A 25,988-nucleotide genomic window follows, 5' to 3' on the forward strand; every position below is an offset into this window, starting at 1 on the left:
AACTCGGTGCAAGTCTTCTCTTTTAATAGACTGAATCCAGAATGACATTATAGATTTGGCAGCTTAGGTCTTTACAATCTATTTGCTAGACTACTTCACAACGGTTGATCTTTTCATTTTTGTATTAACACGCGCATGAAAAGATCCTCCCTGCCCTTGGGTGAGTAATATATGATGCAACATTCGGGCATGCTTCAGACTGAAAGGATTTGATTCCATACGTACATCATGTAATTACCCTCAAAACACGGTCGTAATCCTTGAGCTATGGGCCTCAAATTGAGACCTCGGTACGATCCTCCCTCGGGACATACCTCTAACCTGGAAAAAAAGGACTAAGTAGGGAGGGGGCGGGGGGCGGGGCGGTGAGTAATCCTCGAGGAATTCGGTCGGGACACGTTTCCGAGCGGGGTCCCGCGTGACTTTGCGTTGCCGAAAAGAAATTCATTCAAGGAAAATACTTGACAGGTATTTATCTCCTTGTTGCGCAGGGGAAAGAATCGTAGGTAGGCACTTAAGGCAGCTCAAGAATATATAAATGAAGTTGCCGAACGGAATTGAGATGAAATCCTCGGCATTTTTCTTGATTACATGACCACACAGAGAAGATATTACTCATGAAGTAATAACGGAATGTTTTCGATACCTCCGCCAGAAAGATTTAAAACCGAGGACTATCAATTACAGAGAGAAAAACTCCATTTGAAACACGGAAAAAAGTTACGGGCTATAAAGACATACCTACCGTCCGTTCCGGATTCAGAGGCTGGAAGTTCCGGGTGCTGGAGCCGTAGCTCAGATTGTTACGGGTGCTACGCCTGGAACTTTCGGCTTCTGAGCCCGAAACGCGGACGGTATGTCTTAATAGCCCTAAGTAAAGTACGGCTTCCACGGCCGGAGTTTTTTTTCCGTGAATATTTAAATCCAACATATTTTATTTATAACTAGGGGACTCCGCCCCCGAAGCGCTTCTTACTCTTCTCACTCCCCTTCCTCACCCCCTCAATCGAGCGCGGCGTCTTAAAAATGATTTTATTGGAATGAAGCGGATTCCCCCTTACGAATTTTGAACTCCAGCCCATCGATTGAATAAGCTCAAAACTTATTGTTTTCCAACATTTGGCTCGGTTCATTTTTGTTTATTGCAGCCCATTGAAGTCTCTAGTGAGTGAACGAGATTTGTAACATTGTTGAAACATATGATGATTTCGATTCATGATTTCACCATTCGATGATTCAACTGATGATTTCGATAAAAAAATTTTTCGCCGTGAGCCCAGCCAAAGAAATTGGCCTCAAAAGCTCAGTTCTCAGCTCCCAGCTAACATCAGTTCAAAATTTTCACGAACCACGAAGCTCGATACAGTTTTCACATTTCGACCTAGTTCTAAATCTTACTTACTTACATCATGCATTCACCGGGGGCTTCAATAATTAATTGAAAGCATGAAACTATACGATTACAGCACCGGTCGGACAATCGTGATTCAAGCACCAGTGGCAACCTGTTAGGACTCAACTTTCCCGCCAAAATGTAACAACGCTTACACAGTGAGCCGCGGTGCAACATGGTGCAAAAAATCGACTATTTCTCCGCCGAACCCATCGTGTCATAGTACACCCAGCCAGGGGTATTGCAACGTCGCGCCCTCGTCAGCGGGTGCTCGGCGCGGTTCATGGCGGGTACTTAACGAGCAATTTTCGGGGCAACTTTTCAATGATTCTTTCACTGAAACGTATGACTCTCTCCGGGAGAATGGGATTGCGGACAGGTTCTCTCGGTGCACTCGAGCGCCGGGCGGGTGAAATCGTGCGAGTCGACAAAAAGCTTCATAAAAACCCACAAACGACACAGCCGGCGAGTCAGGGCTCGTTGCCATTGTTGCCAGATAGAGCTGAAAAATCGGGATTCGTCTCAATTTAAACACATAGAATCTCTAATTTTATCGTAGAAATGGCAACCTTGCTCGTAGCTTACCCCGATTCCCGACCATGTTGCCCGACCGCTACCAGTGGCGTGGCGTGAATTGCGATATATCGATTGTTATGCCATTTAAATCTACGGAAAAGGATCGATAAACAGGGTGTTCGCAGCGAACACCTTAATAATCGATTCTTTACCATAGGTTTGAATGGCAAAACAATCGATACATCGCAATTTACGCCACGCCACTGACCGCTACGGAATCTAGTGCGGCCCGGTGATTGGCTTACGCGTAACAAAATATAGAGGGAGAGAAGATGGGAGATGGGAGCGAGGTTCAGAGGAAAAACTTTTCAAAAAATAAGTTCGTTTCATTGACCTTGCGTAAGAGATTATATGGGGAGAGAACCGGACTTATCGGTAATTTTGAGGTTAGGCCATGGAGCTTTCAGGGCCCAAAGGGATAGAAAACTGAAAACAGACTCTCAAAAACTTCCTGCGCTCCGGGCGTGGATAAGATGGGTGCGGACAAGCGTGGATCAAGCTTTGGTTGAAAAATCACTTTCACTCCTCCAGTCGGGGCAGTAAACCCAGAGGTGCAAGATAGTTGCAAAGATCACTTCATTACATGACATGACCCATAAATCACCGAATTATCTTTAAAAACTTGGAGAATTTTTGGAAAATAAAACTGGTCATCAGCAGCCGAAGTCCACGAATATTCCAGATTCGATCAAATGTAATTATGGACTTAGCCAAAACTGAAACAGGATTTTTCAGTTCATTTCTCTCAAAGTTTTGAACCACGAGGCAACCTTGCCTGAACATGCAACTTGCAACACACTCATGAGTCGAGCTTGGAGTGCAACTTTGCAAACCCCCTCCCCGCCCCCGCCTTCGATTGGTTGTGGGAGGGGGCTCATAGGTCACAAGGCTCGCCTCTTGAGTCGGAACAGGCGATCGCAACCTCTGCCGGTTTCTCCTGATATCGTATGCAATTATTCCGTGCTCAGCATGAATACTGCACACCAGATTGGGTCCAAATAAGTCACCGATCTAAAAAGGAAACGCTCCTACTGGAAGTGGCCTTTTAGAAACTGGGAGGAACTATTGACAGGCCTCTTGAGACGTTGATTTGCATTTTTCTCCCCTTTTCTTCAAATCCAAACAGTATTTCAGTGGTAAATGCATTTGAAGAGAAAAATAAACTTCCATTAAAACAATAGCATTTAGATCGAACCCTGAGGAGTTACGAAAACATCATTCTTAAGACTTTTGAAGCTAGAGCCGTGGATTTCCTTAATGGTTGCAGATTGGGGTTACGGTAACACCATGGTATGTCAAGAATTCTCAACCATGCTCATTCTGATTTTTTCCTGATTTTCCCAATTTTTAGCTTATTCCCTGATGAGGAACCGAGGTTTTCTGCCACTTCCCCCGATTTTCTTGAGGAAAAACTATGTATCTAACTCTGCCGAGTTCCTGATATGACTATCGATTTTTTTCACCTTTTAGCCGTTTTTTTGGAGCAAATTTAAAATTTTCAATTCTGAAAGCGTTCCTGATGTTGAATATTACCTGTATGAGAACTTCTCTATTATTCTGATGATCTAAAGATTCACATATTGACGGTGAAACTGCACAAACTTATAAAAGAAGGACCGAAAAGAAACATTACCGAGGTTTTCAAGAAATGACGTTCAGTAGTGTGCCACGTAAGAAATGAAGTATGACAAGGAGTCCACAACGCCGCAAACGGAAATACGCATTTCTGCAGTTTCACCATCGATATGTCATTCAAAAGGTATTCAAAGCATATTACACTCCGCAAAAATAGTAGATTCCGCTCCGTAATAGTGTAAGTCACTCCGTTAGGAGCACTGATTCCGTTCCGCACTCATCGTCGCTCCTCTGACGTAAGGGCGCATCTCGATTTCTACGTGACCTCTGTGCTCCGTATGACTCTATGCTTTCTAAGGCCCATGCAAAAATCTAGATACGCCCTTACGTCAGAGGAGCGACGTCATGTCACTCGGGGTTTTTGGGCGCTGAATAGACTCCACTCCTCACTCCAAAATTTTTCACAGGGTAAAATTTCCTGACATTTTCGGGTTTCCAACTTCTCATCAAGACCTTGCCACTCTGGAACAGAGGAGGCTACGCGGGATACTGCCGTGCTAAGGAAACACGCTTACGTGCATTCGAATGTTGCCGAATTTCCTCTCAGATAATATCTATTTTTGAAGAAAGTTATCAGTTCTTTCCCGGAAATTGTCAGATTCTTAGATAAAATTTTGAACAAAATGCTCGAAAAAACGGAAGAGAAATATTGACAAATTTTCCTGAAATTTATTGCACTGGAAAGAAAAACGCATTGGATCTAGAGGCCAGACTCTTAAAAACATCGACAAGAAAACATACTCTTGATTCAATCAGATCTAAGCTTAAATCAAAGAAGAACCGAGCCTCTTAATTGAGCGGATTTCCTTTTGATTTAAGCTGAAATCTGATTGAATCAGGAGTCCTTTTTCTTGTCAATGTTTTCAAGAGTCTGGACTCTAGATCCAATGTGTTTTTTTTTTTCCAGTGTGCTTTTGGCTAGGCCTGATGGTTCATAAGGCGTTCTTCCTCAGCAGGACAGAATAGAGCATCCTGGTGGAAAACCGGAGGAATGTGAGCGGCGCATGGTAATGAATCCGTGATGATGCATGCATCGAGGAAAGTGAAAAAGAAAAAGAAAAGTGAAGTGCGTCCCTCGGCTGCGGGGATGGCGGCTGGACCACCCAAGCGACGAGGACGGAGGATGGCCGCCTCGTTGGAGTCAGCGGGTCCGAGCCAGGCCTACGGACCGCGGATGCAGCACTGCAGCGGCGGCAGTCACTTCTCTCCGAAAAACTATTCATTTTCGACTGTGAGCTCGGCCATAAATCGTTTGACCGCCTGATTTACGGGCCTAATAACTGCAATTATTATATTCGGCAACAATGAGTCGAGGGACGCGGATCTCAATAGCGCCAGATTACGAGTTGTCAGCGTCGTTGAGCCAGGATCGCGGTTAGAGTCCCTTTATACCCAGAGTTAAGACAACTCGCTTTTGGTTGGGCTCTGGTTGGGCTGAAAGTGGCCTAAAAAAAATCCAATTCTGATGGTTCTCGCTCATGGAGGCCGAAACGAGTGCACCAAGATGGCGGTACCTCGAATGTGAACAAGAATAATGAAAATATTACCTAATTGTGGTTTATCAAGAGTAAATTGTCATTTCCATCGGTCCAAAATGAAAATAGATTAAGAAATTATTCACAAACCAATCTCATTTTCTTTTTAATTGATCAATTTGTTGATGTTGTTGTTTTTGTGTGACAGACATCGCAGGATTCCTGATCCTTATCCCTCAATATCGTTCGTTTGGGTGCACTCGTTTCGGCCTCCATGGCCAGCCAAGGCCGGCTGCCAGTCAGCTGATAATCGAGTTGTCTTAACTCTGGGTATAAAGGGACTCTAATCGCGGTGAGACCTGGAAAAACCGACGAGAGATCTTCTTGTTTCTTTTTAAAATTTGTTTTTTTATTAATCGCAGTTTTCATTTATTCATTTTTTGCTGACGTGAGGTATTTGCGATTAACTTACGCCTCACTACGTAAACATGCGTAGTTGTAATATTACGTAACGTAGCTGAAACCCTGGGGGACTGCAAATAAATATTTTTGAAAGAACTTGGAAATACTTTTGATCGTGGTTTTTATTTTATAAAGTGGACTAAATTTTGTGATTAGGGACTTGAAAGTTTTAATCAATTTCAGGGCCGGATTTACCCACTTGCCGCCCATGGGCCGCCTGTATTTTGCCGCTCCCTTCTCATTCGTTTTGAAACATCAATAAAAACCATCAAGTGAGCGTGCCGGAGGGGAAGGGTGCATAAGGCACGTTTACCTACTCGTGTTGGATACATTTTTTGGCGAAAGCCCTGTCAACACTACCAGCAAAATTTCACGGAACTTGATACAAAAGTTAAGTTCCGTAAACCTATCTCTGCGTGGACAAGATCCTCCATTTATAAGAACTGAACCAAAATATTATGAAAGAACAAACATAAATGTGGTTTAATAATTTTAACATCCACCGCCGCTCCGCCGCGCCTCGCAGACCGCACTGTGTTTGACGCAATGCGTGAAGTATTCACGCAGTCTTGTAGGCACTATGCGTTTCACGCTGATCGCACTGTGTTTGGCGCAATGCGTGAAGTATTCCTGCAGTCTTGTAGGCGCTATGCGTTTCACGCCAACCGCTCCTCCTGACCGCGTGACCGCAATGTGTTTGGCGCGATGCGTGAAGTATTCATGCAGTCTTGTAGGCGCTAATATGTGTTACCTGCTGACCGCCGCGCCGCGCCGAAGGCTTGTCCTTTTCATCTCAATCATCATCTCAGTCATCATTCCTCTCTGTGCTGAGCTCCAGGCAAAATTGCGTGTTAAGTTCTTCTCTTAACTCTACTAATTAGGTATCTCTTGTATTACCGAAAAATGACAAAATTAGAAATTAATATACTCTCAGGAAAAAGAGATTTTGTTTCCTTTTCTTATTGATGATTTTTTTTCTGAATCCGATTTTTTTCTATACCTACATTTAATAAAAAAAATTGCAAAATTTGCCGCCATGGGGCCGCGTTCCTCTCGTAACTCGACTAATTAGGTGTCTCTTGTATCACCGAAAAACGACAACATTAGAAATTAATATACTTTCAGGAAAAAGATATTTTGTTTCCTTTTCTTATTGATATTTTATTTTCTGAATCCGATTTTTTTTTATACCTACATTTAAAAAAATTGCAAAATTTGCCGCCCCCTAAATTTGCCGCCATAGGCCGCGGACCATGTGGCCACCCCCTCAATCCGGCCCTGATCCATTTGATCCCTGTCACGTAAGGATGTCGTCGAAAAAAGGCATGAGAAATGGATTTTCGAGAAAATTAAGTCCAAAGTTTCCGGTCCGAACAGTTCGATTTGGCAACCCATCGTCGGAGTAATTTCCACCGAACGAGAAAACCGCAACCGGAGCTTTAGCCGCTCGGTCCGAGAGGAAAAGGGGGGGGCTGCACTGGGGGATAAGGGGGGGGGGGTCGATGAAGGGCGGAGGTTTCGGTCTGTCGATGGGCCAAAAGTGAAACAAAAGACTAATGCCCCGAACCCTAAGGGGGGCATCGGGGGAGCTATAACGACGGGAAACAATAGACCCCGCACTTACACATACTTGTAGTAATCTGTCGGAGGAGATAGATGATGAGGAACGAAGAACCTCCGGCACGCGGTTCGTGGACTACGCAGTGCGCTGCTGTTGGATTCGAATTTTCACCTTTTGTTAGCCATGTTGAAAGTTTTACAGAATTAGTAAGAATATCCAGCCAACGCTCCTTAGCGAGGAAAAGCATAGAATCAGGAGGTCCCGGTGTATAATACTAACTAGGGGTTACGCCTCCTGACCGCTTCGCAGTCCAACCTCCCCCCCCCCCCCCCCCCTCGAAGCGCTTCTCGCCTCAAGCGTTATACGTTACGCTTTACTTTATGAATTTATAATAAAGAGTAAGCATTTTTTGCATGAATATCTCGGCATTCACAAGTGTCAGGAATTGGAGACAGGTGAAAAGCTAAGATTTTCCTTCATTTTTGTGTGATACCACATACCTACTCCGAAGTTCGAATAGTTGCGCGCCTGATTTCCGACTTTAACAACGCGGGCATAATACCTGCATTAATGAACATTAGTAAGCAAAATGAAGATACCTAAGCGAAAAATCTAATATTTCCCTTCATTTTTGCGTGATATTGCTTGAGTTCGAATAGTTGTGCGCTTGGTGTCCGTTTTGACCAGTGTTGATTCACGAAACAATTTTAGGTAAATTTCCTTGAATATTCAAAATATACGCGACTTTTTCAGCGGTTTTGGAAAAATATAAGAAATTATACACGTTTAACATCTGCTCTGTGCCAAACGGCAATAATTTTCTCCACCACCGGAAAAAAACACATTGGATCTAGAGTCCAGACTCTTAAAAACATCGACAAGAAAAAATACTCTTGATTCGATCAGATTTAGGCTTAAATCAACAACAAGCCTCTTAATTTGAGCGGATTTCCTTTGACTTAACCTTAAATCTGATTGAATCAAGAGTCCATTTTCTTGTCAATGTTTTCAAGAGTCTGGACTCTAGATCCAATGTGTTGTTTTTTCCAGTGAACCCTAAAATTAGAAAAATCGATCAGCCCCGAGGCTCGGCTCGATATTCCCTTTTCCCACAACTTCCCAGACCCGGAACTACAAGCTTTTCCGGAGTTTTCACGAGCGTTCGCACGATTTCCCCGGAATCTCGGGGCTTCATAACTGATCGATAGTACTCTGATTACGGTCGGCGGGAGTCTAAATAAATAAAACTAAATGGTGTCGGTGGCTCTCTATAATTACTGATAACGGGGTGAATAATGATACGGCTGCCGCGCGGCGCGGAGAGCGTGCCGGTCCATCGAACCCGCTAAGCTCCGGCTCCGGCGTGACACGGCGACGCACAGTGGATCGAACTGAAAAAGAAAGTCGGAAATGACATTTTCGGCTCAAATTTTAAATTTTGATGTTTACTTTGTCACAAATTCAAACTCAATGGGTGTTTTAGAAAGGAAATTTCACGAAAAACCCAAGGAAACCACTGTTAAACTAGTTTGTTTCACATTTCTTAAAAATACACTGGAAAAAAACACACTGGATCTGGAGTCCAGACTCTTGAAAACATTGACAAGAAAAAGGACTCTTGATTAAATCAGATTTAAGCTTAAATCAAAAGGAAATCCGCTCAAATTAAGAGGCTTCGTTCTTGATCCAAGCAAAAATCCGATTGAATCTTTCTTGTCGATGTTTTTAAGAGTCTGGACTCTTGTGTTTTTTTCCCCAGAGAATGAGCTTTCAAAGCTTCCAGATTTTGTCCGACTTCTCTTAGTGACGCGATCCAGTGTGCGACGGCGATCCCGATTCCCGATCCAGGAAATGAAGAGGCGAGTCCGATCCTCATCGCTAATTGCTTCGCCGATGAAAAGTTCAGTCTTAAGCTCGTACCTCTCGCCGTTCAAAGCTCGCGATCCGCCCTCCGCAGTCGAACTTTCAGTTGTTCCTCGACGAGCTTCCTTGAATGAAAGAGGTGTGTGTACGGAAGTTATTGGTATGGATTATTTCGATACAGGGGTGCACCGTTCACTGATACCGGAACGGTTCGGCTTGAATCCTCCGTTCTGGAAAAAAAACCACATTGGATCTAGAGTCCAGACTCTTAAAAACATCGACAAGCAAAATTACTCTTGATTCAATCAGATTTAAGCTTAAATCAAGAACCAAGCCTCTTAATTTGAGCGGATTTTCTTTTGAATTAAGCTTAAATCTGATTGAATCAAGAGTCCTTTTTCTTTTCAATGTTTTCAAGAGTCTGGACTCTAGATCCAATGTGTTTTTTTTTTTTTTTTTTTTTTTTTCCAGTGAGTTAGAAACGCTTAAAGGTGTTGATGTCTGTCAACTCCCGAACTTTAAAACTTAAACGAGGCATCCAAAAAAATTAAAATTGAGGTTTTTCAACTCAGGTCAGTGAAAAGAACGAGTGTGCCAAATTTCATTCAATTCTGAGGGGGTCAGGTCAAAAATTGCCGATTTTTGGTCTGATTTGACATAGAAAGACCCGCGAGCCGATCTTGCGATTGCGGTAAACGCGAGGCAAATCTTGAGGTAAGGTTCAAACGGGAAGTGAGCTTGAGTTTTTGGGTCAACTCTTGAAAAAACAGAGCGGCAAATTGCAAATTTTGACGGAAAAATTTGGCAATACGTCGTAGAGGCTAGGCGTAAGGAGGGGCCAAATCGGCGAATTGCAGCTAATGATCGGCTTCATCGAACTTTCTGCACCTCTGTATTTCAATGGAACCCTAATTATCCATTCCACTCTTGCAAAGATTCATTTCACTTAAAATCTCCTAAAATAGTACAAAAATCCTAAAAAAGTTAAATAGAGATACTCAAACATCCTTCAAGGAATGTAAAATATTCATAAATCTTCCGATGAATAATGCACATATCTAAAACTTCTTCCGGAATTGCACTGTCTGTTGTGTATAGGTATGTTCAAATTTTTTTCCTGAATGTATTACTTATTGCCTGTTTCATTTATTCTCTGGTCTTATTAATTTATTTATCCACTGATTTATTGATTTCAATTGAATTGTTTGATATTGCTTGACAGCCTTCAGTTTTAGCTTATTTTCTACCATACCTCTACGTCGCAGCACAGTGCAGTTCGCTTATACATATACCGCATTCGTGGTTCGACTTCGCAGGATACAACTATTCGAACGTAACTGTAACGCGGTGTGGTATCGTCCAAAAATGAAGGCGATTTTTTTACGAACACATTTTATGCGCGATGCAGAAGTTTCCTCGTTTAATGGCGCAATGACGAATTTGTGTCCTCTTTTCTCTTCTAGTGCTCTACATGGTATGACCATCATATCTCATGTATGGTCCGTGCAACATGCGACTTTATTGAATGAAGAAAGAATAAAATAACGAAAGTTCAAATACCTCTACGCAGAATTACGATTATCGTTTTCCCAAAAATGTCGGTATCCGAGCTGAATATGAGGTACTGACCTGCAACAAAAAACAGTAATATTAAAATTAAAACAATGAAAAACTATCCAATGAATAAAACAATTACAGACTGCAAAGAAAACGATAAATATTCACCTACCGCGGTAATGTATTCTAAGATTCCTTCTATACTTCATCGTTAATTTGATCCGTGGTATTTTTCCGGAAACCATACGCATAATGTGCGTTGTCAACATTTTTCCGGAGTTTTTTTTCAACTTAAATTGACCACGGAATCCGTTGCCACGTATTTACCGAAAAACACCAATTTTCTTGCTAGGGGACAACTATCTTAAAGATCACTTAAGGTTCGAACACAGCTCATTACTTCGTACCTTTCAACAGGAAGAAAAGTGGCATCATAAAAATGATTGAAAATTGACCTAAACTGAACTATGTTTGGGATTTTTCTGTGGGGTTCTACTATGACCGAGGAATTTACGTCAAAAATGTTTCTGATTTTTGCATGCAATCCGAAAACGAAATCGGCGAAACTTACGGTTGATTGCTCTTAATTTTTTTCGCATAAAAATAAATTCAATTCAAGAATGGAAATTTTTGTAACATTGAATTGCGCAATTACCTATGTTCTCTCGTTCAGAAAACTGCAATTTATACCTAATTATTGCCAATTTAATCCACATAACTCGATTCTGTGACACGCGCAACAAACCGAGTCTTATATTCAGCAGGTCGGTCCATCGAATTCATCGCGCGGCATGGCGCACAGTGGATTGAGTCAATGAGAGAGGTTGGACAGGACATTTTTTATTAAAATTGGAAATTTTGATGTTTATTTCGTCACATTTTGAATTTTGAGGGTGACTTCAAGAAGAAACATGAGGAAACCAATGAAACCACTTTAAGCACCTCAAAGTTGTGTATACACGGAGTTATAAGCTTTTAAATTTTCCAAATTTTCCCCGAATTCTCCAATGGACTCGTTCCATTGTGCGGCGTGGCGTTCGCTTTTCACGGGGCGCCGCGCATTGTAATCAAGATTTTCGACTCATCGGCTAATTGCGCGTGGTAGTGGCCGATGGCAATGCGTATCGCCGGGGCCGGCATGGCGTTACGGCGTTACGGCGTTACGGAATGAATGGCACGGGGCAAGCGCCATGCCCATTGCCCATGCGCCCCTACTCTCAGAGTTCCGATGCTTAATTGGGCGGCTCATTACCATTACCGGAAACAGACCACTGTTCCGATGTTTCATCTTCCCACAACACGACTTGCATATCCATTCACCCGCTTCATTGTAACTAAAGAAAGTTACCCGACCCGTTCTGTTTTCTGAGACGGGGGTTCCTGCTAAGCACGACTGGAGAAACGGATAAAAATCAAAAATACTGATGTAAATAATTTTTACTATCGATAATAAATGAGGGATAAATCGTGATTAGATGCATTTAAAAAAAAACTTACGGGCTATATAGACAAACCGTCCCGCACTGGAAAAAATAAATTTGAATGTGCACTGGCGACTAAGTCTTCCCTCCATTCTTATTTTTTAATCACGGAAGTTTTCTCATTCCAACCTCCGGAAAGCCAACCATTAGACTTAGTCCCGATACATTCACGAGGAAAATACAGGCGGCACTTGCCGGGCGAAGATCGTCCAAACTAGCAAGTTTTACGACTATGCGATGGAGTTTTGCGCTGTGTTTTATTTGGTGTTAAAACGCAAGATTACTTCCAATCCACGGAGTCAATATAGTCAGTTTTGTGGTCTTCCTGAAATAGGAAACTTTATCGTCCAGTGACGTCATGAAACGTCACAGCATGGCTTCCAAGTCTCAACTTTTGTACTTTCTCTGCCGGGGAGCTTCCGTAATCCGTAGAAATGAAAAGGAAAAAAAAAGAAAAAAAAGAAAACACCGCCGTATCTACATTCAAGATCTGTTAAAATTAATTAAATTTTCATCTTAAAGAAGAATTATGAGTATTTTATTTTGAAATTTTTGGATGGTTTAGATCAGACTGTGCGTAAAATACTCCGAAAAATGTTCAATGATTTCCCTGAGAATTCGTCTTTCGTCAAAGAAAATTTGGCAACGTCTGAAGGCTCATACAGCGTCTTTTCTTAGCATGGCAGAGCGCATAGTATTTATCGGATTCTTCTCTTATGACAAGTTATCATCGACGGAAAAACTCGGCGGAACTAAAATCTGTTCGGTCAGTGGTCGAGCTTTGGCGAATCACTAACCAAGGTCACCATCCTCGGTTCCTCGCACCTCCACTTACACGGCTTCGCGCCTCCCTCCACCCCCGCCACGCCACACGCCGGCCGCCGCACAATGCATCGAGTCAATTTGAGAGGTCGGACATGAAATTTTTGACTAAAACTGCTTTAGATGTTCATAGGTATCGTCATATTTTAAATTTAAAAGGGAGCTCTAAGCAGCAAATTTTACGACAAAACCAATGGAACTACTTTAAGAACTTCAAAGGTTTGTATAAACGGAGTTGCAAGCGTTTAAAGTTTCCAAATTTTGTCCGACCTCTCCCATTGACTCGATCCACTGTGCGCCGCGTTCAGAGCTTCTCTAACGAGATTTATCCTCGCTTTAAATACCCTCACATAGTATTTCACCGGCTGGGCTTTACCATTACCTAACCCTCGCCTCGAGCCGGTCAAAATAAAATCAAAACATACGTGTGAAAATCAACACGCCGCACACAGCGAGGAAAATCCTCGGCTGTGGTCTGCCTAGGTTATGTTTCCACGTTCCGTGAAGCAAGAACTATGAGAGGAAAATTTGTACGCAATGAGAGCCTTAGCTGTTCCGTATAGACGCATTTAGTGTGACGTCACATCTCGATTTAATTTCAATATCTCGAAAGTCGAAATGTGCCCCAACAAACGAACTCAACGTTCGTCCGAAGACTAAGTACTATGTCACGAGCTTATTATATTATCAATCCGTGTGTATGTGGTCTCAAACGTTTTGGAAAATAACTAGCTTTCATAATTTTACGGTCTCATGGATTAATGTTTCAGTTTTGGGCTAGTTTTAGCATTCTTTCATCAATTGTTCATTTTGGAGGTTATGTTTGTTTGTTGGGGCACATTTCGACTTTCGAGATATCGAGCCAACAATATCGCTCCGTGACGTCACCACTAAATGCGTCTATTTGAGATTTATGTTTTTAAATAGTATTTTTGGCGCCAGTGTTGTTCCAAAACTCACCAAAACAGTAAGAAAAGTATAAATAAATAAACTACGCACAAACGTCATTATGAATGTGAAAAGGATAGCATTGATTTCCCAAAATACACATTTTGGCAATTTTTATCAACGGGAGCAAAATTATTTTTTTACTGGCAATATGTATATCCGATGGGAATCTTATTTTCATGGTCTACTGGTACAACTTTACACCCCCTTTCGAAACTGAATATCTTTTTGTTAAAAATATCCTACTTTCATGTTAATATTTGTTATAAATCTGCGACTTGATGGAATTATAATGCAGGTTGTCTTACCAGTACAAATACTGTGGGCGCTGAAAAAGTTCGCCTTTAGAACGATACTTTACAAATTGGACCACATTTCGCAATTAGGAAGTACAATGTCTGGCTTACAATTCGCGATCAGGAACTAAAATTTCTGGCTTGCATTTTGCAATTACGAACTACAACTTCCGGCTCGTCTGTAAAAACAGATGCAGAGGGAAACTAATGGTACGTACGGTGTTTCTAAACTGATTCAGAGACAGTTCCTAATTGCAAAATGTAGTCCTTCATTGGACGGCATTAACTACAGCATACCAGTGGCGTGGCGTGAATGGTCGATTATCGATATCTCGCCGTTTGAAGCTATGGTAAAGAATCGATTATCGGGGTGTTCGCTGCGAACACCCTGATAATCGATCTTTTTTCATAGGTTTGAACGGCGTATCAATCGATATATCGCAAAGCACGCCACGCCACTCCAGCATACGTTGTCTAATTTCCTTGTTTTATTTTTCAACTAGAAATCAAGGCAATAATCTACTTCTAAATTTTTTGAGGGCTTTCTTCACACTGTAAGGAAAATTCAAATTAAGTTTCAATTGAAGCTCCGGGAGTGTTGTTTTGTTATCCTATAATGAAAATTTAAAAAAAAAAAATAAAAAAAGTAGGAAATTACGCAATGAGAAATGCAGTTAGATTAGAGCAGATCAAATCCGCCCAATCCCTGGCAATCCTCGTCTATGCCTTACTCAATTTGGAACGCAGCGGCTCGGCGCGAAGAAAGTCCAGCTAGCGTGCCGACAGAATAACAATAAGCTTGGGGAAGGGGGCGCCAGCGAGCGAACAAGTGCACGCCACGAATAGGGGTGACGCTTAGTATACTATTAAGATACGGGCTGGGGGTGAAGGTGGAGTTGGTGGTGGTGGTGGTGTGTAGGACCGCGACAAGGCGACTTCTCCCGGGGTGGAAATCATCATCGTAACAAGTTGACGATGACGAGGAGGGTGAGGGCCACACAACGACGGCTCGGACCCCTCCCTCCCCGCCGCGCCCTCCGGACAATCCACCGTTCTGCCACCCTCTGGCCAGGGAAGAAAACAGGAAGAAGTCCGACTCCGATGCCTCCTTCTTCCTTCATCCCGTGATGCCGATTTGTCCAAGGATCCTCAATTTTTGTCTTGAAATGATTCAGAATTTGTGTGCTCTTCAAAATTATTGAGAATGGATGAAGAAGGAATTTACAGGTGTCTGAATTTTTATGAAATTCATTTATGAACGGAAAACTAAGAATGAGAATGTGCTCGATTTATAAATTGAACAAAATCTCATCTGATGAAATACATGCGATGAAAAATGTATGATGAAGAATAACTTAATTGGCCAAAACGCATGGTAAAATGACAACTTAATTTGAGGAAAGGCTGCAGAAAAAATAAAACGGAAAATAAATACAAAATCCCGGAACGTTTCGAAATTTCCCAGGTTTTTTGGAAAATGTATGGTTCTACGACGTCACAAGGCGGTACATTTTCCTCCCTGTTAAATAATGTATTTTCTTCCCTTGCACATCAATGACAGTACGTGGTATAAATTTATAATTTAAAATCCATGGAAGCAATCTTGTTGGCATTGATTGAAGATAATATGGGGGTGATGTCGGGAATTTATAGCTAATTTCCATCGACGGTACATGTAAGTAAATTCAGGAAGTAATAGTAGTGCTTCCTTTCGGGCGGAAAAAGAAGTCAAATTGGGGTAGAAACTTTATAACATCCAAACCGAGATAGAGATCAACGATGGAGCAGCGGGGGGTTCCTGGCAGAGACCGCTGCGGCACCAGCTACAAGACAGCGAGCGCACAACCTGGGTGTGCTACCGAGGACCAGGAACAGCGATCGCCCGGCCGATCGCAATATATCTCTTCAAATGGACATAAAATCGAGACAAATACGAAAACGCCTCACACGTTTCCTCAGAGAGTCAACGTTTACGTCTTTACATCTAATGATCCTCGTAAACTAGAATAATACCCCACCTGACCGTCGAGGAGTGGGCGGGGGAGATTACGATGAGGGGTGGGAACCGATCACGATTCACAAATTCTCACCGAGCGTGGATCCTGTCCGAGAGAGGGGGAGGGGGGTGAAGGGGGCGCGGGGAGGGGGCTCATTCGAGCCTCGCGTCCTTGGAGAACCCCCATCCCCTGGCCTCCAGAGACTCCGGCTCTGGAGCACGCTGGTCCCGGCCGAATACCCGGTATTTTTTCTCGTGAGCACCTTCGCCGCACAATGGAACGAGACAATGGGGGAGGTCGGGCAAAATTTTTGAAACTTTAAAAGCTTATATCTCTGTTCATACAAAACTTTGAGGTTCTGAAAGTAATTTCAATTGTTTTTCAGTGAAATTTCCTTCCAGAGGCACCCCTTAAGATTTAAAATGTGACGAATTTAACATCGAAATTTGTAGTTTAAGTTAAAAATTTCATGAACGACCTCTCCGATTGACTCGATCCACTGTGCGCCGCGCTGGCGTCCAGATCCAGACCAGACGACAGGTATTCGTCAACGAACGAGATAATCCTGGATGTAGGGAGGGATCCTTGGGGAGATTCCTCCGAGTTTAAACTATATAATCTGCATGTGGTTTGTTAGATTTGGAAGGTTGCAGCATCGCATCGTGGCGCCGGCGTTCAGGAGTAGTTTTATTACTTTTTCGATTATTTCTAGTTCGGAAAAATGTAGAGATTGCAATGAAAGGAATCGCGTTCAGAGCACTGATTGAGTAAGAAGCGATTCTCTAATTAAGTAAAAAGAACTTCAAGTTGAATGAGCTACTTATGAAACTATGATTATGAAACTCCAAGATGTCTGGTCAAATAAAAACTACTTGCCCTTTTGAAGACTGATTTCCGAGCGAAGAAATTTTCTTGCCTTTATGCACTTTTTGCCAACCAAAATTTCGTACCTCAAAACAACTGGACCAGTGTCTTTTTTGCAAAAAAGAATCAAGAATCATTCTAGGAATGTATTTACTGCACACAATTTAACGAATGGTTTTCCACAAAAATATGATCACGCGGTTCCCATTTATAATTTTGCTAATATTTTCACAAGTGAATCAGTGAGTTTTTACTTCGAAATGCCTATCGACTGTCTGATAAAGATTCAATATGCGAGTGGCATTAACGCAGCGTAGAAATGAAGTTCCGTTCTTTGGTCTAAGAGACGACAAAATATCCAACATTAAAAACTAGAAAACATAGCAGCGGCAGGGATAATTACGATGCGATCCATCTCGGGGCCAGAGACTCGTCGTTCCTCTGACGTAGGGTCGTATCTCGGATTTCACGCGAGCCTTGTCATCCGTATAACTCCATACTTTCCACGGCTCACGTGGAAAGAGAGATACGCCCGTACGTCGGACGAGCGGCGCACAGTGGATCGAGAAAATACGGGAGGTCGGACATAAAATTTTTGACTAAAACTGATGTTTATATCGTCAAATTTTAAATTTCAAGGGGTATATCTGCAGAAAATTTCACGAGAAAACCAATGGGACCGCTTTCAGAACCTCAAAGTTTTGTATAAACTAAGGTATAGGCGTTTAAAGTTTCCTAATTTTGTCCGACCTCTCCTATTGACTCGATCCACTGTGCGGCGGTCTACGCGACCGGACGCGGATGCTGCCCGGCTGGACCAGATTGACGTAACTTTGGGGAGGCGCTTCATCTTTCACCCTCTCGAGTTCCGACTGCCGGAATGGCCTCTAAGTACGGGTTCCCGGAGGCAGGAGCCACTCATCTTCCCGAGTTATTAGAAGCCGGCCGAGCCGATCGTCAAAGCGCCGCGCCGTGTAAAAGGATCTCGCTTTCAATTTCAAACGCGCCGCCGCCCGGGCTCGCGTTCTCATTCGGGGGGCAATTAAGAGCACCCCATTCCGATAATTATCCGGGTCGTTGATGACCGCGGAAAAATAGAGCCGGACAGCTAAAACAAACATTCGTCAAGTCCGGAGTAACTGGAACGTGATAGCTAGATTCTTCCCGATTCTAATGGGGTTGCCAGCGATCAAAGGTTGATCCCTGTTGGTTTTCGAGGTGCTGCACCGCCCCGGGAACTCGCTAGACATCTCCCGAGTCCTTTCCTACAGTGCTAGAAGAGAACGCCGTACGAACTTACAGAAGTCGTCGAAAATCCTTGGATAAAGTGGATTTTCAGGCAAATCTGTGAACATTTCCCCTCCAATTTTTCAAAGAATTTGTTCGCAATCAGTTGTTGTTAAATTTCCTCTGTAAAATACAATTTTTTTGGAAAATCTTTGAATATTTTGCGGAGTATTTTAGGCAGAATAAGATCAAAATTATCTGAAAATTTCGAAAGAAAATATTCAAAATAGTCTTTTCGAACAATCATTTTATTAGAGGAAATTTGGCGACTCTAAAATGTTAATATGGCGTTTTTACTTAGCACGGCAATATTCTCCGCTGCCACGGAAAAACTTTCCATGAACAGCTAGAGACATTTTCGAACTCCCCATAATTTATCAACGAATCATCTGGCGAAACGTTCCATCGGATTTTGTGCGATCTTTTCCTCTTCATAAAAAACACAGAGATTGTAAGATAATTTTCAAGTTGTTTACAATTTTTAGTACTTTTATAAAAGCTTCAAAACAACCGATTAACATCATGTAAAAAGCTTTCGGAGAAAGGGCACGCTTCGTTCGTCAAAGCACTCCCACAACATTGTTTGCTGAAAGAAGACAAACAACGCAACAAGGAGCCTTCAGTGATGTTTTTCCAGTGTTGTCATTTCCCGGTATTAATTCCAAATTTCGGAATTTTTTAAAAATTAAGAAATTTTCCCGGAATCTCTAAAATTCCCGGAAATTCCAGCATTGCGGAATTTTCCCAGAATGTTGGGGTTTCTCGTCAATTTGACTACTTTTATCAATCAAAGATTATTTTTTCCCTCATATTTGACGATATTCGGAACTGAGTCCGGGCGTGCTTCGGAATTATTTCCCGGAACTTTTGAAAAAATCGGAATTCTTCTCAGAACTTTGGGCAATCCGATTGAATTCCGGGAGCCCCGCGATCTTCGGTATAATAACATGGCAGCACTGGTTTTTTCAGAGCCACCCCCGGTCCATTTCCGACAATACGCAATATTATAATCATATCGGCTCCGGTAAGTAATCCGCTCATTTTAACAAGTGCTCGCCAACCCTTGTTTTTTCGCCGATGAATGAGTCATGCCTGCCGCCGCGCCCGCCGCGTCTCGCCGGAGTAACGAAACCCATAAAAGCTCCACCCCCAAGCTCGAGTCGTCGACGTTGAGTAATCCACGCGCCCCTCCCTCGCCCTCGCCGACACGTCGTCACCCGCTCATTTTGGCGGGAAAACGCCGATCCGTTATTGCCGCAGCGACGGAGAATTTCATGATGATTAATATATTCCAGCTTACTTCACACCAGGGTGTACGAAACAAGGTGTGCAGTGTGCACTCTGGCAGTAGCTGCGCTGATTCTTTTGTTAAAATTACATCGACAGCGTTGATTATTTGTCAGATTTACTTCCATCGCGCTGATTTTTGTTGAAATTACTTGAATCGCGCTTAACTTTTACACAATTTACTTTGATCGAGCTGATTTTTGTCAAAATTACTTTGACCGCGCTGATTTTTGTCAAAATTACTTCGACCGTGCTGTGTAATAGGCGTGTAGGGAAAATTTGCGTTTTCTTGGTTAAAGCGTACACTGGTGAACTTTCTGCACCCCTGGATTTTACAAAGCAAAATGTTTAATGAATTGGATCACGCAAGTTTCAGTTTTGAATGTGCTAACTGCATGTAGTTGAAAAATGCTGTAGTTCAAAATTCATAAGGTTTGATTATAGTTTGAAGCATGTAATTCTGTAAAACACGAAAGCGTAGAATTCAGCCAAATTGAATTTAAAAGCAGAGTTCAAACGTTGAATTCAGTCCATTTTGGCTCAGTTTAGAAACAGTGTATGTACCATTTGTTTCCCTGAGCACATAAGTGTTTTTACAGATGAGCCAGAAACTATAGTTCCGAATTACAATATTTAGTCAAATTGGTGTCCGGTTTTCCTCTATGCATTTTTTATTCTGACTATTTCTCGGTGAGCAATCAAGGTATAGTTGCAACACTAACACTTAATTTTAAATATTCAAGAAACTTGTGACTCTGCTTGTGATGGTATCCAAAGTTCCGCATGACTGACAACTTGGCACCTGCGCCTCATCCATCGCCACCGCGGAAAAGTCATGGTTGAGCGCCTAAGACTCACTCGGCACAAGAGGGTAAAGCTAAAGGCGGGGGCGGAGGGTGGGGTGCCGAGGGGGTGGATAGCGAGGGCGTTCCTGAGCTCACACCGCCGAGCAAGAATTTCATTTTTGGCTGAGGCGTCGAGCGACAGTAATCGAAAACAGAACCCTCTCTCAAAGATCGTTTCTCGCTTGGACTTGACTTTTTCAATAATTCACGGCTTCTACTTCTCTCTAGAGGACATTTCAAGTATACAAAATGTAGGGTGGCGGGGCGCTATGAGGGATGTTTGAAGGGCACAAAGACTTCGGCGTCAAAAAAGACTTGCAGGAGGCATAAGGCTCTCCTTGATTCACGCCGAGTGCTAGGGAGGGCTCAAAACTTCAGCTGGCTTAAGTCTTTTTGATTAAGGTTCACTAGCTTAAATTAAATAGAAGTGATGTTTCCTTTTGTCACACTCATGCCTAAAAAAAAACACTCACGTAGTTTTTACAAATCATCTATAAAAATAAACTTATGAACGTGCCTTTTTTCAGGGCCTTTCAAAAAATTTGCTTAGCTTCCTCGAGAAATCTCCTCGAAACCTAAATCCGTATTTTCCATCCTTTTCGCAATCCTCTGACTTTACCTTTACATTCAAAGCAGTAGTTCACTGCCACGCTGAAGACAAAACGCATAGTAAACCTTCAGATGCTGCTAATATTTATCTGATGAAATACAAAATTATCGAATATTGTTCACTTTTTCTATTCAACAGCGAATTTGATTCGTTAAATCTGATGTATGTGAAGAACTCACGGAGAAATACAAATGCTCCAAAATTAATAAAATATGGGCAATTTGGCAACGGTTGTGTGCTCTTATGTCGTTCTTCCTTTGCGGGGCAGTGCAATTTTTTGCTATTGGAGAAGAAAAATGAAAAACCAAGATTAAAAGGTTAAAGAATGGATCAAAATCTGTGATCGGACGGCAGACTGCTACGAAATCTTGCGATTAAATGGGCTTATAACTATATTTTGAAAGCCTTACGAAGGGCGAACGTTGACCTTCAAACCATCTCGGTTACCTCAAAATTACCATACTAATTGAAAATCTTCCTCTGACAAAATCGAGGCCCCTCAAAAAAAAGTTATATCCATGCACCATGCGGGAACAAAAAGCCCATTCACTCTTTACACGTATAGGCGAGGCTTGTCTTGGATGAAAGATGAATTTTCTTAATTAAATCTTTGGGTGATTTACAAAAGATTTTCCTCCGAACTCGGCGTCGTAAAGATACTGGAAGAGAAAAGACTTAACGTTCATAATAAAAGTAACGAGGAGGGGCAATTTTTTTTATTATCTCGGCTGTATCTTGGCATCCTTTTTTCGTTTCTCCAACCGCAGAGAAGAAAGATCGCTGCCAAAAAGTTTCCACATTAATTCCTAGCGCTTTTCTTATCTGGGGGGTTCACGGTCCCGGAAGTAAAGGCTCCTTCGCGTCACCCCACAAGAATTAATCGCTTTTCATACGAGGGATCGAAGTTGATCTGACAAGAACTGCCGATGCCGGGGCCGGGAACTTTTCCCATCGGATTATACCAGTGGCGTGGCGTGCTTTGCGATACATCGATTGTTACGCCATTTAAACCTATGGACAGGATCGATAAACAGGGTGTTCGCAGCGAACACCTTAATAATCTATTCTTTACTGTAGGTTTAAATGGCATTACAATCGATATATCGCAATTCACGCCACGCCACTGGATTATACCCAAACTTTCTTTAACCTCGCGACATGTACATTAAAACACGGAGACTTCGACATCGGATTGATATAGATGCAAGTCAGAGAAATAAAAGGAAAAGTCCCCAGAGTAAGTAACGTAACAAAAAAGGCGACTAGGTTGAGAAGTTTCAAGAGCCACTGGCTGGCTAGGAACTAATTAATCGTACACGGAAAAAATTAAATTGCTGATTAACAATTCTATTGCTAAAAAAAGTGACAGCACCGTTTCAACGTAGATTTTACAACAAAAAAATGCTACTTTAACCACTATTTTAAGCTAATTTAACCACGGGGGTGGTTAAAGTAGCATTTTTTTGTTGTAAAATCTACATTGAAACATTGATGTCACTTTTTTAAGTAATTGAATTTATAAATCAGCAATTTAATTTTTTCCGTGTAAATAATGTGATGTGTACGATAATTTTCAGAGCGAAAAGGACATAAGTGCTTTTAAGAATAGCCAGGCTACGAGAGTTATTGAGTTTTCATACAAATTACCTGCTCAGTCAACTTTAGGATCAATCGTACGTTCAAGAATTTGCAATTATTGCGGCTTTAAAGTCATACCGGATTTAAAGCTACAGGGAAAAGGCGAGGAGAGGTTACATTGTCTCCGAATTGACACCATCGAGCAATTTGTGGCCGGCGAAATTTCGGATTCCGCAGCTGTCGTGTGTACCTCATCACAAGCGAACATCTCGGAGAAGCTCGTTGCAATTCGCCACGTGACAGGACAGCCAAGCCGCGACATGGCACCGGCATGGTTCATGTTCACGGTACAACCGCAGGCTCCAGCACTCATACTGAGTGGTTCACTACACGGCCAAGCCACCGCACAGTGAACTCCAATCTACCATCATCAAGCTCAAAAGCTTTTTCAAATTCTCCATGTTGGAATCTCACTTTCGTCTATTTTACATGAGCCAAATATAGGCTTTAGCAGTTAGGTCATTTACAGGAGCATGCCATACTGAGAGCAATTAAGCACCAGCGTCTGATTATTTTGTACCGAAAGAAAAGATATTTTCGACTTGCTTGGATTTGCAGCTTGTGGCATCATGAGACTGCGTGTTGGCACTCCTTGCGCTCTAAATACCAGTACCAAAGATTATTTCTAAATTAATAGCGGGACAAAAAGAGGAGGATAAACCCAACTCTTCCCCACAAATAAAACCACTGAGAATCTGTGCCAGAGAATGAATATTCAACCCTCGAAAGATGTACTGGGTCGCCTCTGTCTTGTTAGTCTTACCCGAATAAAAGTCCCGTATTTTCTTTACCACCGTACAAGAGGAGAACATTTCCCTCAGATTAACATTTCAGAAGGCTTCGGGGCCAGATACATACATTCCACAGGCTATGACGCTAAAACAAAACTTATAGAATTTTTTCATTCCATCTTAGGGAGAAAGGTATGTGCTCAAGTGAATAGTCATTTGAAGGTTCAACCTCGTAACTGGGCTACACAGCTAAAACCTATTGTTACCGCAGGTTTGGGATGCCTGTCGGAAACGCACACTGGGTCCCTCCAGACCAACGTGAGTCCAACCACAATAATTTGGGGGTTCAAAAGCTTCATCGTACATCCCAACTTGGGCGCCGGTCCTCCACCGTGCGCCGCGGCGCGCCGGGCGGTGAATGAGCGTCCACGCGGGGGGCGGGGCGGAGGAGAGGTGCGACAAAGGCAGGGAGGCTGCGCCGCAGCGCCGCGCACCGGGCACTGCGCAGGCGCAGCGCGACCAGGAATCCAGGACCGCGCCGCGCCGCCGCGGTACGGCTGGCGGTTATCTATAAGCCATAACCGTGGGTCAACGGCCCTCCTTGGCCGGGGCGCGGGCCGGACTCCGAAGCGGCGCCGCCAGATTGCGCGCGCCACGCATTTCCCGCGGGTTGATCGCGGTGACCTGCGGCACCCGAGCGGCAACCGACAAAGGTTCATGAGTTGGAAGCAGCGCTGCCGAACTCGCTGCGATATCTTCGGGAGAAATGCTGAAATAACAAAACTGAATGAAGAATCGGCAACTCTGATAGGAGGATTTGACATGCCATCGCGTCGGACTTGGCTCGTAGTACGGCGTTTAAGCGGTCTGAAACGTGATCTTCGTGTTTCAAAAAAGGGTTCGGGCTGTGGTCTTGACGTGAGATCAACTAACCTTCGAGCGTACGAAATGATACGGCTATAAATTAATGTTATCATGTACACATGAGCAGTTCAATCACTGGAGGTACTAAAGAATAACTGAAACCTCCACTGGAGGTACTAAAGAATAACTGAAACCTCCACTGGAAACGATTTTGCGGGAGAAATAGCTTCGCTTGGGAAGTTAAAATTGATAAAAATCACATGACCCTAAAGAACGGAACAAAGAAATAAGCAATAAGTCAGTCGAGGGGAAACTTTTTGACGAGGTCATCACGTTTCAAGTGAGGGCAATTTTGCGGACGGCCGACAGAAAAATGTGGGAAGCCGACAGCCGGGCGCTGAGGAGATTCTGCACCCCTGGAAATAACCCAAAGCTAGTGATAACGTTGATTAGATTGGACAGGAAGCTTTCAAAAATACTCATATTAAACTTACTGCCTCAAACGACATTCTGCCTTCCTTCAGTTAAGTACTACCTAACTTCATGGGTCATGGTATTTTAATCGATGCAAGTTTTCGGTGAGGATATGGACAGATTTTGAGTACAAAATGAGATGAAGCGCTCCTTCTACAGATTACGCAAATTACAAAGATTATGAAAAGAGACAAGAAGGCAACTACACTTTTTGACCTGAAGGCGAAGGGCCACGGTTACTGCGTGGTTGGACCAAGAAGACCATTGGAGGCAATCAACTGATGTAGATTGAAAACGCCCACGCGTACAACACTGTGTACGAAAGCGTGGGCGGCTATATTACGAAATTTGTCAACAGGACGATCCTTATCCAGGAGTCTTGCAGATTGCCTATGTCTCACGGCGCTCGGGTGCCGGGGCAAGAAAACAGGGGCACCCGCACATACCCGCGCATTCCGATCCAAGCCCCCCACCGCCAGGGGCCTGCTCACCGGAGGAGGCTCTCTGAGCTGATCTGCCCGAATGCCTTTGAGCTCTCCACTCCGCTCGGCCGCTCGCCGACGTACCGTAGCCAATTTGCGTTCCCAAAAAACTTAATTTCTTAAGTTTACTTTCATTCCGTATACATTTTAGCTCATTACTTAAGTTACTGAGGGTCTTAAAGAGGAATGAGACAAGAAAAATATGTGCGTCTCAAAAAAAATGTCGTCGAACTAACTGCAGTGATAAGAAAAAAAAATCAAAATAAAAAAGAGGGGGACAAGATGAGTGAGAAGTGCGGTCTCGACTTCTTTTTTGCAGAAGCATGAAAAACTAACTTGAGACTTATTACAAAGTTTCACTTTTTTGAGGAGAAGCAAATAGTTTGTGAGAAGATACATATAGAGAAAGAGCAAACTTAATTTTACTAGTTAACTTTCTAGGAGCTAGTTTAGTCATTCATCTTGGCTTGGGGTACACCCTTTAACAGCATCCTTCTCATCCACGGTTGGCGCCATTTTTGCGCCCTGAATAGTATAGTCAGGGTTGCCACAGAATTTAGAATATGAAATTCCTTGACATTTTTCTGATTTCTCTATGACATTTTAGTACATTTCCCTGAATTCTCTATGACATTTTAATGGATTTCCTGACTGATGAAGATATGCCAAACGGTTTGAAGAGACATAATTTTGAAAAATTTTTTCACGCAAAATCTGTTGTTTGTACCGTGAAACTCATGCTATAAAGCAAATAAAGGTAAATTAACAATTTTTCCTTGGCATTCCATCATCGTCCGTGACATTTTCAGGTTTTTCCTGACTTTTGAAAATTCCCTGACA

General features: G+C 42.7%; 1 protein-coding gene across 1 annotated transcript in view; it reads right to left on the bottom strand.

Annotated features, from left to right (window-relative positions):
- LOC109030629 (pleckstrin homology domain-containing family A member kramer) overlaps nt 1–25,988 on the bottom strand; it is a 173,770-nt gene that overhangs the window by 122,937 nt on the left and 24,845 nt on the right.

Source organism: Bemisia tabaci, chromosome 3 (genome assembly GCF_918797505.1).
Source record: "Bemisia tabaci chromosome 3, PGI_BMITA_v3".
Lineage (NCBI taxonomy): Eukaryota > Metazoa > Arthropoda > Insecta > Hemiptera > Aleyrodidae > Bemisia > Bemisia tabaci.